General features: G+C 33.3%; 1 pseudogene; it reads left to right on the top strand.

The window, feature by feature from the left end:
- Nucleotides 1-18,147: 18,147 nt before the first annotated feature.
- LOC126940949 (uncharacterized) lies at nt 18,148-18,240 on the top strand (annotated as a pseudogene).
- Nucleotides 18,241-18,698: the final 458 nt, after the last annotated feature.

Raw genomic sequence — 18,698 nt, 5'->3', positions numbered from 1 at the left:
TATTAAAAAGTCAGGAAACAAGAGGTGCTGGAGAGGATGTGGAGAAATGGGAACACTTTTACACTCTTGGTGGGAATGTAAACTCGTTCAACCATTGTGGAAGACGGTGTGAGGATTCCTCAGGGATCTAGAACTAGAAATACCATCTGACCTAGCCATCCCATTACTGGGTATACACCCAAAGAATTATAAATCATGCTGCTATAAAGACAGATGCACACGCATGTTTATTGCGGCACTATTCACAATAGCAGTGACTTGGAATTAACCCAAATGTCCCACCAATGATAGACTAGATTAAGAAAAATTGGCACATATACACCATGGAATACTATGCAGCCATACAAAAGGATGAGTTCATGTCCTTTGTAGGGACATGGATGAAGCTGGAAACCATCATTCTGAGCAAACTATCGCAAGGACAAAAAACCAAACACCACAAGTTCTCACTCATAGGTAGGAACTGAACATTGAGAATACTTGGACACAGGAAGGGGAACATCACACACCAGGGCCTATTGTGGGTGGGGGGACGGGGGAGAGATAGCATTAGGAAATATGCCTAATGTAAATGACTAATGGGTGCAGCACACCAACATGGCACATGTATACTTATGTAACATACCTGCACTTTGTGCACATGTACCCTAGAACTTAAAGTATAATTAAAAAAATATATATCTCAAGTACAATTATATAGGTGTTTTTCTACAAAACTTTAATCCAACAGATAAGTCATGAAAATTAATTCAAGTGAAAAAATGAAGATTAGTGAAGTATTAATTTTTTATTTTGAAAATGCTTCCTTTAAACTATAAAGTAATAAAAATACATTCAGATTCCTAAACATCTAAAATTTAAAATAATCATTATTTCAGGAAATTTAAATAAATTATGGATGATTATGTAGAATATATAGATACCTATATATAGTTATATAGAAATAGCTATATAATTACTTTATAGAGATAATTATGAATATATAGTTCAGAAATATTAAATTGTTTATATAGATTAATATCTGTATAGAATTACCTATATAGATAATTATTTTATATAGATAATTATGGATAATTATTTAGGTCAAAAAGTCATTTTCAAAGAAAATGTACAATATACATATTGTGTCCAGTGTTCTAATTAATCACTGTATAAATGGAAATTTAAACTCCTTTATAATTAGCTATAATATTAAGTTATTCTATAAAAAATATATAAAATTTGAAATTATGTTCTACCTTTCCATAAAACCAGAGCTTTTAATAAGAGCAACAAAATAATCGAAGAATATTTTCAAGGTAGCAATATATTTCTATATTTCTCTTAGATCTCTGGACTAGAAATAGAGTAGAGGACACAGGTGTCACCCTGGGAACAATTCTGTCAATGGGAGAGTGAAAATGGCTAATGCCAGTGCCAGTCAAGTTTAATCTAATGTAAGCAGAATTAGATCAACACACTGTGTTTCAAAAGTCATCTGTCAGGTAAATTCCTTAAATTAAAATTAAATGGAGACACTGAAACAGACTTCTGGTAATGGCAATTAAAATGTGTAGTTGTGTTTCGCTTTTAATCCATAGATATATTTTTCATGAAATATAAATGCTGTTATATATCGTCTATTTTGAAACAATTTTTAAAGTCTAAAAGCCTCTGAGAACCAAGATATGGTAAATACACACATATTGGAACTGTACTTTGGAGTATACACACCTAAATTTCATGAGCATCTATTACTGCTATTGTGCTGTCTGTGTATTGTATGTGTGTGTTTGTATATTTGTGTATATAAATTTATCACAGCTGTTGCACAATATACCAATATATTATATTTAGCTTATTGGAAAAGGTGAGGAATCCTTGGCTCAGCGACTTGAAGTAAATTCTACAAGATTACATAGCTTGTAAGACCTAGGGTGAGAATTTAAACTCTTCTTCCCACCTGCAGTGACTGCTTTTTTTGCGTTGCCAAAAATCACAAAGTAAATGGAAAATGAAATATGAGAAAAATGACTAAAAGGGGACCTGATAATCTTAAATGCAATTTCCCCCCACTTTCCAAAATAGAAAAACTTGTACACATTTATGTATCCCACAAATAAATCCAGAAATACTAAACTATTCCTCATGGGTGATGATATGCCTATATCATGATAATTTACTATTTAAGCAAATGTTTTATTTATTTTTCTCTCAATTCCCATCTAAAATACATTACTATGTTTTCATATACATTTCTGATCTTCTGTGTCTCAAATCTTGAAGAGAGATAAAATCTTTCCTATTATAACACAGTAGCTTACATATCTGCATTCCTCACATGTTGGGTCACTTCAGTCTGTCACTGTTCCCATTGCAGGCATCTCCTTCATGGAGAATACATTAAAGTAACACTACACAGTATATATAAATATGTAAATAATTATTTGAAAATTTACCAAGCAAAACACTGATTACATTTTTATATATTTTATTACATTCATTTATACTCTGTATTTTTTTAAATGGTGTCTTTTCTGGAAATTCTCTATTATATACATATCTTAAAATCTCTAACCTAGAAACCACAGGTAAGAATTCAAAGACTAAATCAGCTTGTGCATACATCACTTCAAAGATAAATTGTATCAGGAAAAATTACCTTTCATTTATGGAACCCTCCAGCCTACTATTTGTGGCATTCTCAAATACCTACATCTTGAAATGACTGGAAAAGAAAAACCTGAAGATTTAATATAGATCACTGGCAAATTTGCATAAGAGACAAAATTACGTGCCTATGTAGCATTAGTATGAGGATCGAATGGCTTTATAGAGAGGTGGAAAAATCTGCTCTGATTTCCCATCATTGGGAGATTACACAGTAACTTGGTCAATTCTGATGTCTGTCTGGGAATTTGCAATATCTTTGTCCTCCATGAAATTAAAAAAAAAAAAATCTGCTTTAACTAAATATACTCAAAATACACTATTTACATTCCTTAATTTCCAAACTGTTTCTAACAAGCCAGGATGAATGGTAAATAAAAGAGATAAACGTACTTCTTGTGACTTGAAACCATGTTTTGTTTTCTTGACTATAACTCATGACAACTAGATTATAAATTGTTCTGTTTCATAACGATTCATTTTCCATTGTCAGAGCTGAGGGCACAATATTAAATAGCATAGTTATAGAAAAGTAATACCTAGAAGCTAATAAAATCAAAATTCTAAAATGTAAACCTGAAAGAAATCTTGGAGATATCTGTTTTATTATTCATTTTAAAAATAAATAAGTCAACGTAGGACCTCCTTAGTATATCTCACAATAGAACACATACTTGTTTATATCAATGGCCTTATTCTTTCATCTTATTTAGTCTAACTGCTGAAGTGTTAATATTATCTTAGAAATGATTTGGGAATTTTTTTTACTATGACTTTCTTTGGGAAAATTTAGGAATATTAATATTATCATTCAGCAAACACACTACCTTAAATTTTTCTCAGAAATGGGAGTAAGACTATTATTTAGAGATGCTTATAAAATAATATAGCCCTTCAAGAAAATAAATTTGCAAAGCACACTAACAGTATTTCTGAATGACATCAACTTGAGTAAACAAATTAAGATGTACGTGATTGTGAAACATTATTTGAAACAAAGTTCTACCATTATTAGAATTATAAGAGAAAATAGAATGTGGTTATGCCATCTTTTTCTGGTTAAATCTTTTGCTTATCTGAAAATCACTGTCTCCGAGAGTTTTATGAGAGTTAGATTAGATGATACATGCCCAATGTGGTAGAAACTCAGTGCCTTGTGGGCTCCACTAGAGAGATAATTCAAGAGGCTGCTGAATCAATATAGAGCATTTCAATTCTACTTGTCATTTGAGGATTTATTTGCAGGCTTAGATTACTTCATATTTCACTTCTCTGGCTTTCCATATTATGGTAGGAAAAAAATCAAGAACTACATCTTATTGTATTGTTCAAATATATTACCAAGTAAAACCGAGAGAAAAAGTCATTCAAATAAAAAATGAGAATGCGTTTGCAGAAGCTATCAACTAAGATAAAATACTAATATTTTTGAGATCATAGTATTGGATTAAATCAATAATACATTTCTCCCATGAATCTATGGACATATTTGCATAAGTAAAATCATTGATAATTGACATAGTCCACCTGATTCTGCCAATACAAAGTGAGGAGTTCTGGTAACAGTTATTAATGGACAATGAGCATTTGTATACAGTCTCAGGCCATTATGGAGTAATAAATTTCATAGTTCCATCCTGGGAGTATTCTGAGTCAATATATCAATATATGTCAATATATATCAATATATATCAATATAACATTTTGCCACCAGTGTAGATGAAAAATTAAAATTTTAACACTAAAATTACTCAGGTTTACTTATTTTTAATCTAGTTAATTCTAGAAAACAAAAAATAACTCAATAACTTTCAATAAGAATAGGTATTTCCCACTAAATGATAAGTTCAACTTTAATAGACATCAATTGTATTACTTGAGAGGAAATGTAATTGTTAAATATAAACCTAAAACTGATAATTTTGGGAATACCCAAAACATCATTACAATCCCCAGGGAAAATCTCTGAAAGGTAGAACCAAAGTGGGTTGACAACTTGCTTAACCCAACCTGATATTTACTTCTCTGAGAAAAGATTGCAAAGTGAATGAGGTGGCAGTGAGTGAAGCACAGCAAAATGAAGCTATTAAGCCCTGTGTTAGCAATAGACTTCTGACACTATTAAAGGAAAATATTTCTTGACTCATGTGGTCAATGATTATGGTCTCTAGGACCGGGCATGATGACTCACATTTGTAATCCCAGCACTTTGGGAGGCTGAGGCAGGTGGATCACCTGAGGTCAGGAGTTCAAGACCAGCCTGACCAACATGGGGAAACTGCATCTCTATTAAAAATACAAAATTAGACTGGCGTGATGGTGCATGCCTGTAATCCCAGATACTTGGGAGGCTGAGGCAGGACAGTTGCTTGAACCAGGGAGGGGGATGTTGCAGTGAGCTGAGATAGCACTACTGAACTCGAGCCTGGGCAATGAAAGCAAAACTCTGTCTCCAATTGATAATAATAATAATATTAATAATAATAATAACAATAATAGCTTCTGGAATGGTAATATTTCTTCTGTAGAGAAGAATGTATCAAGATATTATAATTTGATAGTATTGGTTGATTGACTCAATGTGGATAAGAAATTGGTCTAAGTGTTTTTAACCTCTGAAACAACTGCATATGTAGATACTACTATAATCATTGTACGGGTGAAAATAATGAAACACTGAGGAGTGAAATAACTTACCCAAAGTGATGTAGTAGTTAATGTCAGAGTCAGCATTTGCATTCACTGTGACTGGCTCAGAGGTCATGACCTTCAGCCATTATGTGTATTGCATCTGTAACTGCTTCTCGTGCTTTTGAATCACACCACTCTCCTCTCTCATTTTAAATTAAGGATTATCTGGTACTCTTTTGATCCTGGTGTGACTTCCATTGAAAATGTACCAATAGGCTATAATATATCTATAATTCCAATTTAAATGTCCTGGTCATTGTGATATTTGCATTTATTTAATGTATAATTTAGAGATAAGGTAATAAGTGGCATTTTTGATTTACTGCACCAGCACATAAAAGTGGGTATCCCAATTTCTTTGGCTAAATAAACCAAACAATAAATCTTTGGATGGACGAAACATAAAATGAACGGAAAATAAGAATATTATAATTGGCCAAGGTGCACACCCCTCCTCCCTCTCTTTCTCTCAGCTTCTTGAATTTAATATTGTCTAGACTAATCATATATTTTTCACTCCTTCAAGGGAGTGATCATATATTTTAAAAGTTAAATGTCTAGTTTTTAGGAAATTAATGGCATCTTTTAGATATACATATGTATTTATTAACTTGAAAAATGCATATCTGCTCAGCTAATTAGTTACTGAGAAAGACCTAATGTTTTATTGCTATTAACTCACATTTCTATATTTAGTAATGTGTTTTCCGTACATATTATGATGGCAACTGCTCTATGAAAATCTTATTTGTGTTTAATTTTTCACTTCATAATGGTGGACACTTGTCTGAATGATCATTCTGATGTGAGATATATTAAAATGATAGAATGTGTACAAGTTCTTGCACACATATCATGGTTTTCTTATTCTTCTACACGTCCTGGAGTCTAGTATATCGAAGTCAGGAAAAGAAAAGAATCAAAACATGTCCTAACCTGGGCAAGGATGGCAGAAACTTCTGAGGCTTCCTTAGCTTGGGAACTAGGAGAAATATTAAGGAGTTCAATTCTGGCACCACAAAAATATAATAGAATTTAAAGACTGAAAGATGGAATTTAATGTGGGATAGACCATATTTCAGGATTTAGGTGAGGCTGATTCAAAACAGAGAGAGGGAGTATAAAAAAGACAAAATGTCCAATGTCCAGAAAGGTGCTCTCCTGAGGACCATTCTTAAAAGCAACCACCAGGCAGTGCAAGGTGGCTCACGCCTGTAATCCCAGCACTTTGGGAGGCCGAGGGGGGCAGATCACCTGAAGTCAGGAGTTTGAGACCAGCCTGGCCAACATGGTGAAACCTTGTCTCTACTAAAAATACAAAAGTTAGCTGGGTATGGTGTAGGGTGCCTGTAATCCCAGCTACTTGGGGGGCTGAGGTAGGAGAATTGCTTGAACCTGGAAGTGGAGGTTGCAGTGAGCTGAGATTATGCCACTGCACACCAGCCTGGGTGGCAGAGAGAGACTCTGCCTCAAAAATAAATAAAAATATAAATATGAGAAAGCAACCACCAGGCAAATGGTATCTTATTGAAGGTTAAAGATCTCATGGCTATTGCACAACTCATCTGATGTGGTGACTATCATAAACAGCATAGTATAACTATTTTCTTAAATTCATTTTCTTAGGGAACCTGCAATGCTTGGAAGCTTTATTAAACCCCCCAATTTAAAGACAATTTTGCATACTTATTTGAATGTGTGTGTGTGTGTGTGTCCAACAGAAAGATAATTTATGATCAGAGACACTACCCTCCCCTGACACTCGGTTACATAACATTGCAGTACTTTCAGAAGGAAGCTGGGATTTTTGCCAAAGAAGTATTAATGGCACAAATAATCATCTAATTCTTGATTATTGGGTACATTTGCCATAATATCTCATGATCATTCAAGATAAGAGAGCATTCGTAATGTAATAAAAATTTATTCTAAAATTTAGTAGATTTTATGAAAAAAGTGGAATATATCATAGAGGTTGAAAGTGAGATGCAGGTTAAGGGTAATGAGAATCGTTTTGAGAATATTTGTATGTGCATAATGAAAATTCTATGATTCTCTTCTCAACCAGCCTTCATCATGATCTCAGAGAGAAATCTGGACTTTATTCTCTTAATTAACAATTTTTATTATTGTTATAAGTGATCATATATTCTACAACATGGATGTTGTAGTATAAAGAAAATGGCCCATACATTCTCACTGTGCCCTCTTTTCTTCCCTTCCTGCTCTTAGTACTGCCTGTGCTATGATTTTCCCAAATGTTCATATCTTTGCATTGTCATGAGCTTTAATTTCTACTTTGAACTATTTCTGTAATTATGTGATTCTACAAAGGAAGGAATGGTCTTGTGTAAGAATTGCCATCAGCAGCTATTTTAAAAATAATATACTGCAAAAAAAGAAGAGGAAGACAATATGACCTTTGCAAGGGCTTACTGGTTTTTTCCATGAGTATCACATGTGTTTTTCCAATCAATGAACATATAAAGATATTAGGTAATTAGTTAAGCTTGGCTTTATATGTAGTGATAAATTTGAAAGAGAAAATATGTACAACTTCCTTGCAATAAGCAGACCTCTACAAATTCTGGCCTATTAGAGTAGCTTACGTATTCTGTTTTATTTTTGTTTTCTTGATTCCATGTTGCTGGCAGGTAAACACAGGGAAGACTTTTAAAAAACTTTTATTTGTTTGGGAGGTCGATCAACCTGTACTCGTTGTCTTTTTCCAAATAATAGTATGAACCTTGTTATAATCATGAATGAATGATAAATAGCTACAGATAGCCACAGGATAAGTTGCAGGAACATATTTGCTTATTCTTGCTATTTGATTGGTTCATTTTTCTCTGCCACTACTTGGTTTGTCTTTGATAAACGTTTATTATGAATGCCGTGGTAATTCATGAGAACTCTGATCTTTATATGGAAAGAATTAACCCATTTATGCCAGCAGTTGCAATTTTTTTGTGTGAAAAATCAGAACTTGGCAATGACATTGAGCAGTAGGATATAAATAAAACTCCTACATGTTAATTTTCTTTTCTTCAGAGTGTACAAATAAAACTCCCACATGCTTAACGTTCCAGTAATGGAACACTAAGCATTAATGGGCTAAAGACCTGCAAGAAAACCCTACGAAATTGGAAATCATGTGAAATCAAGGGTTCCTGAAGGAAACGCTAAACATGAAAAGGAAAAACCGGGACCAGCCACTGCAAAAACATACCAAATTGTAATGACAATTGACACTATAAAGAAACTGCATCAACTAACAGGCAAAATAACCAGCTAGTATCATAATGACAGGTTCAGATTCACACATAATAATATTAACCTTAAATGTAAACAGACAAAATGCCCCAATTAAAAGACACAGACTGGTAAATTGGATAAAGAGTCAAGACTCATTGGTGTGCTGTATTCAGGAGGCCTATCTCAAGTGCAAAGGCACACATAGGCTCAAAATAAAGGGATGCAGGAAGATTTACCAAGCAAATGGAAAGAAAAAGCAGGGATTGCAATCCTAGTTTCTGATAAAACAGCTTTAAACCAATAAAGATCAAAAGAGACAAAGAAGGGCATTACATAATGGAAAAGGAATCAGTGCAACAAGAAAAGCTAACTATCCTGAATGCACGCAATACAGGAACACCCAGATTCATAAAGCAAGTTCTTAGAGATCTACAAAGAGACTTAGACTCCCTCACAATAATAGTGGGAGACTTTAACACCCCACAGTTATTATTTAGGCAGATCAATGAGACAGAAAATTAACAAGGATATCCAGGACTTAAACTCAGCTCTGGACCAAGTGGACCTAATAGATATCTACAGAATTCTCCACCCCAAATCAACAGACTACACATTCTTCTCAGCACCACATTGCACTTATTCTAAGCTTGACCACAAAATTGGAAGTAAAACACTCCTCAGCAAATGAAAAAGAACAGAAATCATAACAAACTGTCTCTCAGACCACAGTGCAATCAAATTAGAACTCAGCATTAAGAAACTCATTCAAAACCGCACAACCACATGGAAACTGAACAACCTGCTCCTGAATGACTACTGGATAAAAAATGAAATTAAGGCAGAAACAAAGATGTTCTTTGAAACCATTGAGAACAAAGACACAAAAAATCAGAATCTGTGCGACACATTTAAACTAGTATATACAAGGAAATTAATAGCACTAAATGCCCACACAAGAGAAAGCAGGAAATATCTAAAATCGACACCCTAACATCACATTTAAAAGAACTAGGAAAGCAAGAGCAAATAAATTCAAAAGCTGGCAGAAGACAAGAAATAACTAAGATCAGAGCAGAACTGAAGGAAATAGAGACATGAAAAACCCTTCAAAAAATCAGTGAATTCAGAAGCTGGTCAAAACCTTGTCTTGTGTCAGTTTTCAAAGGAAATACTTCCAGCTTTTGCCCATTCAGTATGATATTGGCTGTGGGTTTGTCATAAATAGCTCCTATTATTTTGAGATATGTTCCATCAATACCTAGTTTTTTGAGAGTTTTTAGCATGAAGAGCTGTTGAATTTTGTCGAGGGCCTTTTCTGCATCTATTGAGATAATCATGTGGTTTTTGCCATTGGTTCTGTTTATGTGATGGATTACGTTTATTGATTTGCATGTGTTGAACAAGCCTTGCATCCCAGGGATGAACTCGGCTTGATTGTGGTGGATAAGCTTTTTGGTATGCTGCTGGATTTGGTTTTCCAGTATTTTATTGAGGATTTTCACATCGATGTTCATCAGGGATATTGGCCTAAAATTTTCTTTTTTTGTTGTGTCTCTGCCAGGTTTTGGTATCAGGATGATGCTAGCCTCATAAAATAAGTTAGGGAGTATTCTCTTTTTTTATTGCTTGGAATAATTTCAGAAGGAATGATACCAGCTCCTGTTTGTACCTCTGGTAGAATTCGGCTGTGAATCCGTCTGGTTCTGGACGGTTTTTGGTTGGTAGACTACTAATTACTGCCTCAATTTCAGAACTTGTTACTGGTTTATTCAGGGATTCGACTTCTTCCTGGTTTAGTCTTGGGAAGGGTGTATGTGTCCAGGAATGTATCCATTTCTTCTAGGTTTTCCACTTTATTTGCATAGAGGTGTTTATAGTATTCTCTGATGGTTGTTTATATTTCTGTGGGATCGGTGATGATATCCCCTCTATCATTTTTTATTGTGTCTATTTGATTCTTCTTGCTTTTCTTCTTTATTAGTCTGGCTAGTGGTCTATCTATCTTGATGATCTTTTCAAAAAAACCAGCATTCTATGCTCATGGATGAGAAGAATCAATACCATGAAAATGGCTATACTGCCCAAAGCAATTTATAGATTCATTGCTATCCTAATCAAGCTACCATTGGTTTCTTCACAAAATTGGGAAAAAAAACTATTATTTAATACTATTTTAACAAAATGTTTTAAAAACGTTGTTAAAGTTGTTAAACAAATGTTTAGGAGTATAATAAATAAGTGGTCTTATTCAACTTGTTTACCATGTTTCTTCAAAAAAGTATAATAGAACTTTCTTTGTCAACATAAAATTATAGTTATTTATGATGTGGCTAAATAAATGATAAGAAGTCACAAATGAAATAGTTACTGCTTGCATAATAAAAGTTCAGGATCTTCTTTGGCAAAAATAGAGAGTGATAAAATGCTTTGATTTAGGGCTTGGCTGTGATATCAAGGTCAGACAATAAGCTAAGCGGGAATCTGATAAAAATAAAGAGATAAAGAAAAACCCTAGAAAGATAAATGGTATCATATAAGATGTTACTGAAATCCCTTTTTATGAAACTACAATTTTGAGAAGATTTTGCTGTAATTTTTTTTTACAAAATTCATGAGCAGAGAAGAAAATTTGTGGAATTGGTTGTATAGTTTTTGGATCTTTCTCCACGTGTTGAAATAGGTAGCTGTGGTCATATATGCTTGGTTATCTTGATATAGTCCCATCACTACACTGAGCTACAGTATTTTCTAGAAAAAACATGGCCATTTCACCATCTCGGTATTTATGAAAACTCTAGTTAACATTGCAGTTTCTACAATGGTTCCCTTCAACTCAATGTGAGCCTGAAAGAAATAAACATTTCCTCTAATTCACATGAAATGTTGTGCTTAATTATAATAGGGATATGGAAAATTACTTTCATGGAAGAGAGTAACAGTGCCTGAGAATGCCAGTGCAGTTGGCTTTCCCCAACTGGATGAAATCCACAGTGAATCACAATTATAGACAAACATAAATCAAAAGCTAATGTGAGCTGCAATCCTGTAGCTAGTTTGACTGAAAGATCACGTAGAATTAGTTTTATTCCATTTGAGTGTGTTAGTGTAAACCACTCAATGGCCGAATATAGTATGACTACTCATTTTTAAAACATAATTGGTTTCAAAGCACATACTTGCTTTTCTTGTGTTTTGTGTTTCAAGATATAAATTTCATATTAAAAAATAAGTATAATTTAAGAATAGATTATCACATAAAATTGCTGTTGCTGAAAGATAATTGTTTGTGACAGAAGGAATATAAGCAATATGAAGGTGGGAAAGACATTACATTTATCTAGTGAAAATGAAAAGATTTAAAGACAAATTTTTAAAAGAAATTGTTACAGATCAGCAAGTCAGAAAACAGCAAAGTGGTGTAGGGAGAGAGAGAGAATAAGACTGAAGGAGAAAGTAGGAAGAGGTGTGCTTCAGAATGAGGTGTTTTTCCAAATTCTATTTTGTAATGACATCTCCATTTCTATTTTTCAGCTTTATCTTTCAGGATATCTTGATGGTTGTATCTATGGGTAAGAAGCAAGGGAAGTTTCATCTGTATTTGCAGTGGCTCCCCATTGCTCAAACTACCACCTGGGCTCCACCTTCTGTCAGATCAGCAGTGGCATTAGATTCTCCAAGGAGTACAAATCCTGTTGTTAACTGTGAATGTGAGAGATCTAGGTTGCACACTCCTTATAAGAATCTAATGCTTGAACAGGTCCAGGCCTTCCCCTGATTCTAGATTATGGTGAGTCCTGTAATTAATTACAATGTAATAATAATAGAAATAATGTGCACAGTAAATGTAATGCACTTAAATCATCTCCCACTATCCCCCTAGCCAGAGGTCCATGAAAAAATTGTCTTCCACGAAACTGGTCCCTGGTGCCAGAAGGGTTGGGGACCGCTGCTCTATGGGGCTCAGAGTAATCTACATAGCCTTTAGCTCAGAAAGTTCTTCTGCTTTTACCTTTACTTTAAAGGGCTGGGCCTACTTATAAAGAAGGAGTAAATAAGGAGTCAATAGCTTTAGGGACGTGCACAAACATTTGATGATCTAGGATCTGTGGAGCCAGAAAACCAAGCTATGCTGATGTTGATATAAATGTACTCTGTCAGTGCCCAGAATGATTTCCTGGTGTGTAATTTCATTAGGTTCTGCACGTAGGTGCAATAATTCTTATTTTATTGCAGGGTGTTTTAGAAATAGCAGAGATCCTTGTCTCTCAAGGAAATATAGGGAAGAGGAGGCCAGTTATAAAGAAGAAAAGGATTTCATCAGAGGAGAAAAATACATCTCAAAAGTGTGGGTGTCATGAAACAGTTTCTTATCCATAGATATAACCGTCATGATATACTGAAAGATAAAGCTGAAAAATAGGAATAGAGATGAAATCTGTAAGATATGAATATGGTACAGCCAGGGGCTGAGAGATAGGATAAAACAAACAAAAAAAAATTGTTGTTCTAGCACCTAGAATAGATATAATACAATAAAAGAGGAGGTTCTTAACAAGTACTTGTATTGAGAATAATGAAACAAAAAAAATCTTTCATTCCTCTCTATTTTGCCTGATTGTGTAGTTTACTAAATTATATAGGATGCTCTTTATTTACTGTGTGCTTAATTTGCATAATTTTTATGGTTATAATACAAATGTAATAAATTAGCTGAACAGAATGCTTGCTTTGTGCTGATTATATTTCTTAACAATGTTTTTTAGTAGTCACTAAACTATCCCTTAAACATCTTTCCATATAAAAGACTGTCTCTCTGAACACCACTTTTCTCTTAATACTTCTCATAGTAAAAATGTCAATATCTCTATTAAGAATAATTATAAATTATATGAAAAGATACTAGTATACCTAGTAAAAATAAAATTTTGTATTTTTAAAAGTTATTTTTAAGTGTAATATAACCATTATAAAGTACACATATCTTAAGTGTGTAGTAAAATAAATTTTACAAAACTAATGCAGTCAGGCACACCTATTAATTTTCTGTTCACCCCGTACTTGTTGACATCTCCCATCTCAGTCATTACCTACCCTCAATATCATTATCTTATTTTGTTATAAATTAGTAACCCCGAGATGTTCCTTTGTGTCTGGTGTTGCTCAGGCAATGTTATGTGTGAGTTTCATCTAACTTTTTTTAATATATATCAGAACAACGAATAATTATAGGAATAAACCTGTTATTGTTTTTTATTCCTATTTTAAGGTTGATAGGAATTTGAATTGTTTCCAGTTGGAGACCTTATAAATATTGCTGTTAACATTCCTGTACATGACTTTTCTGCACATGTTTATGAATTTCTCTTAGATATGTCTCTGGGAGTGATTTTGTGGGCCACAGATTATAAATATGTTAGCTTTCAATAGTTACTGCAAAATGACTTTCCAACATACCTTTAACAATTATATTCCCAGAACCCTTAAAAGAGTAATCCAGCTATTTCCGTATATGTCAACCTATTATTCAGAGTGGTATATTAATTTTAGCTGTTCTGGTGGGTTTTTACTGATAATAAATTTTGAAGCTTGTAAAATAAGATATATGAAGAATAAAAACAGTCCCTGTGTTCTAAAATAGATAACGAGATTTGTATTCAAGGCATAATTTCCCCCTCAGTAAATGTGATTCGCTGGGTCACTAATCAGGAAGAGCAATTCTTATGGAAGTCATAAATATGGAGATAGGATAAAATGTTAGTGCTTCAGAATGAGGTGTTTTTCTGTATTATATTTTGTAATGTTATTTGAAAAATAAAACAACAACAGGAATATACTCTGCAAAGCAGGAGAATCCCTCCTACTAAAAAAGAATTTATTATATACATACATATATATATATATGGCCTAGAGCAACCACTAAATATGTATGTGTGTATGTATATATGTGTATATCTATATACTGCTAAAATTAATATACAACTCTGAGTAATGCATTAAAAATACATGAAATAACTGTATTACTGTTTTAAGGGTTCCAGGAATATAATTGTTAATGGTACATTGGAAACTCATTTGACAGTAACTATTAAATATATATATTTAATATAATTATATATATTTACATATACACATACATAGTTGTTGCTCTAGGACTTATGTAGTTCTTAACACAATCTGTTTTAGTTTTATATTAAATTCCAGTGATGTGTGGAAACATTAATTTTATATGACTTTATACACTCCTTTTAGGGTATTATTATTATTATTATGTATTATATGCATGTTACAAACCCAACAATATATTGTTTTAATTCAAACTGTTCTACCTCTGTTTAACTAAATACATGTTTGTTTTCATTACAGAAAAGACAGTAGTATATATTAATAATGTTTATGTTATGAATCTTCTTGTTTACCATTTCAGTTTTTCTTATTCCTGTAAATTTGACATACCAACTGGTCATATTTATTTACATCTTTAATGCTTTCACCCACATTCTATATGATGCTATTGACACCAAAATAAAATGTTATGCATATTCTTTTATGCAATTTATTTTAAATCACATATGATAAAAATATGCAAAAATATTGTCATCTTTTTTGATTGCCTCATTACCTTTACTGCTTCTCTTTGTTGGTGCATGTGTGTAAATTTGAATTGCCTTCCACCCTAGTAATTTCCTTTAGTATTTCTTCTGCTAGCAATAAATTATCTTGAGTTTTAATTTAACTGAAAATGTCTTATATTATGCTTTGATTTTTGAATGATAGTTTTGATGGATTTAGAATACTTGGTTGACATATTTTTCTGTCAGCATATTAGATACATTGTCTCATCGTTTGGTGGCATCCATTACTTTAGTTGAAAGTCAGATGTTATTCTTATTAGAATTTCCTTGTCAGTTTTGAGTCATTTTTTTTGCTTACTACTTTCACATTTTCTCTTTATGATTGCTTTCGGCATTTTTAGTATGATGTGTCTGTGGTCTGGACCTCTTTGTTCTTAACATACAAATTTGGTAATATTCTTAGAGTTTAAATAAATGCTTTTTCTTCAATTTTCAGAAGTTCTATTTCTAGTTTTCTTCAGATATTTGGGTTTTTTACTCCATTGTCTCTCTTTTCTCCTTTTGGAAGTAGTATGATATATACAGTGGCACGTCAGTGTTGCCCCATATTTCTCTTATGTTTATTTTTCTTCATTCTTTTTTTCTCTTTTGAGTTCTGATTTTAAAATATACATCAACATATCTTCAAGCTTTTTCATTTGTTTTCTGGTAGTCCATACCTACTGTTAGATCCTTCTAGTTTCAGTTATTGTATTTTCAAATACAAAATTTCCATTTGGATCTTTTAAAAAAATAATTATGTGTTTATTCATATCCTATATTAGGTGAAATGTGATCATCTTTTTTATTTCGAAAAATGAGGTTTGCTTCTTGTTTAAACATATTTGTAGAGGTTATTTTGTAGTTTTTTATTAAAGATGACATCTAGTCAATCTCACAGGCAATTTCTTTTATTGGTTCTTTCCAACCCACCCAATATATGGGTCAGACTCTCCTGTTCCTTTGCATGATTCATTTGTTTTTTTGGTTGGATACTGGACATGTTTGATAATACATTGCAGTAACCCAGTGTACTCATCTCTCCTGCTCTGAAATGTATTGTTTGCTTATTTATTTGTTACTGACATGCTGGATTACATTGTTAAAGTCTAGTTCCTACAGCATGAAACTGATTCTGCTCATCTGAGGGAAAAGACTTGGGTACGCACAGTCACCCTCAAGTGAGAATTGTGGCAGTACTCTTTTGGCCTGTCTCCTAAACCAACCAAATTTATCTGGCAGGCAAAGCTAATCAATGGCTAATCACTCTATTGCTTTAATTATGCCTGAGATATAAATTGCTCCACAGACTGATCCAATTAATTTTGGACTCCTTGTAGAAATACCTTTTTATGGTCAATGCTTGAGATTTGTTGTGACTTTAAGAGGGCTCTTCTCAAATGTCTTTATTCTTGCCTCTCCCTGAAAATTTAGCTGTCTTATAGTTAACTTATATCAATGATATAATGTCCAGTTTCCTCTTAATTACTTTTTATGATGACTTCCCTTACTTTTGAAAGCATTCTTAACCTCAAGCTTCACCACTATGTCTTGGTAATAAAGTCAATTCCTTCCAAAATTGTTTGTGATTTCTCTGTTTTATGATCTTTCTTTCCACGTAGGTAAAATGTCTGACCCATGGCTCTGAACCTGATGGCGGGAGTGGCACATTTCCCTCACAAATCCCAGTCTCTCAAAATGAAACAAACCAAAACAAAAAGTATTATATTTATACTTTACAATATTTGAATATTTTTATTATTGTTGAAGATGTAACTCTATCTGTTCTAGAATTTCTTTTGTTACTTGCAGAAACAAAGTAATGGTAAGTAAGGCACATTTTTCTCCTTCTACCAAGGAAAATGTCAAAAAATGTAGAACAGTTTTTCCTTATCAAAAATATGCTAAATGGGTGTGTTTATACCTGATATGTTAAGAATACATTAATCGGGCTTTAGGGAAATTCAAAGTGTACTCTGTAACTTTTGCATATGCTATTAAGCCAGAAAGTACTTTGGGTTATATTGAGAGATTTTCACTAAAGAAAAAGTTGCATCTTATTCTCAAATATTTTAAAAGTCTGCAATTTTAAGAAATAAAACAAGACAAACTATGGATAACATGAAACAATGAATTGCATGATTTAAAATAATGTTGGAATGAAAAAAAAACTACAATAGCTTTTAAGTGTTTAAATGAGAGGAGTCACAGTTATCACATTTTAAATCAAAAGTGAACATGATTAATGTTAGCAAGGAAGGCATGTTGAAAACTGAGACAGGCAAAGGATGTGCTAAACAGTCATGTTGTAATGCAATGGCAAAGGTTTTGAAGGTAATTAAAATTGCTACTTACATGGGCATATGAATGATAAAGTGTAATTGCCTTATCACTGATATGGAGAAAGATTTAGGGGTCTGGGTAAAAGATCAAACCAGGCACAGCATTCCCTCAAGCCAAAGCCTCATCCAAAGCCAGGGCTTAACTTTTTTTCAGTTTTATGAAGGCCTAGAAAGATAAGAAAGCTGCCTACACACACACACACACACACACACACACACACACACACACACGAAGTTAGCAGAAGTTGGTTCATGAAGTTTAATGGAAGAAACCATCTCTATAACATAAAATGCAAGATGAGATAGAAAGTGCTGATATAAAAACTGCAGCAAGTTATACACAATATTTGAGATAATGAATGAAGGTGTCTACACTAAATAACAGATTTTCAGTGTAGACAGTGCAGCCTTATATTGAAAGAAGATGCCATCTAAGACTTTCATAGTTAGAGAGGAAAACTCAATGCCTCACTTCAAAACTTCAAAAAGCAGACTGATTCTCTTATTAGAATCTAATGCAGCTGGTGACTTAAAGTTGAATCCAATGCTTATTTACCATTTCGAAAATCCTATGACTTTTAAGAATTATGCTAAATCATGCTTGTTTCGACAGCACATAAAATTGAAATGATACATAGAAGATTAGTATGACCCCTGAGCAGGGATTATTCACAAATTAGATCCATATTTTTACCAGAAATTACAAAGCAAGTAGCTAAAATCTTCACAATAGGACCAAAACCTCACATATCAATATTAACTCTGAATGTAAATGGTCTAAATGCCCCCACTTAAAAGGCATAGAGTGGGGCCAAGCAAGGTGGCTCATGTCTGTAATTCCAGCACTTTGGGTGGCCAAGGTTGGTGGATCACCTGAGATCACGAGTTCGAGACCAGCCTGGCCAACCAGATAAAACCTCGTCTCTACTAAAAATACAAAAATTAGCAGGAGAATCACTTGGACCGGGAGACAGAGGTTGCAGTGAGCTGAGATTGTGCCGCTACACTCCAGGTCTGGGTGACAGAGCAAGACTGTCTCAAAAAAAAAAAAAAAAAAAAAAAAAAAAAAGACACACAGTGGCAAGCTGGATAAAAAAATAAGACCCATCCATCTGCTGTCTTCAAAAGACCAATTCCATAAGTAATGACA

This window comes from Macaca thibetana, chromosome 17, assembly GCF_024542745.1.
Source record: "Macaca thibetana thibetana isolate TM-01 chromosome 17, ASM2454274v1, whole genome shotgun sequence".
Lineage (NCBI taxonomy): Eukaryota > Metazoa > Chordata > Mammalia > Primates > Cercopithecidae > Macaca > Macaca thibetana.
This window is presented reverse-complemented; position numbering and strand designations above follow the sequence as displayed.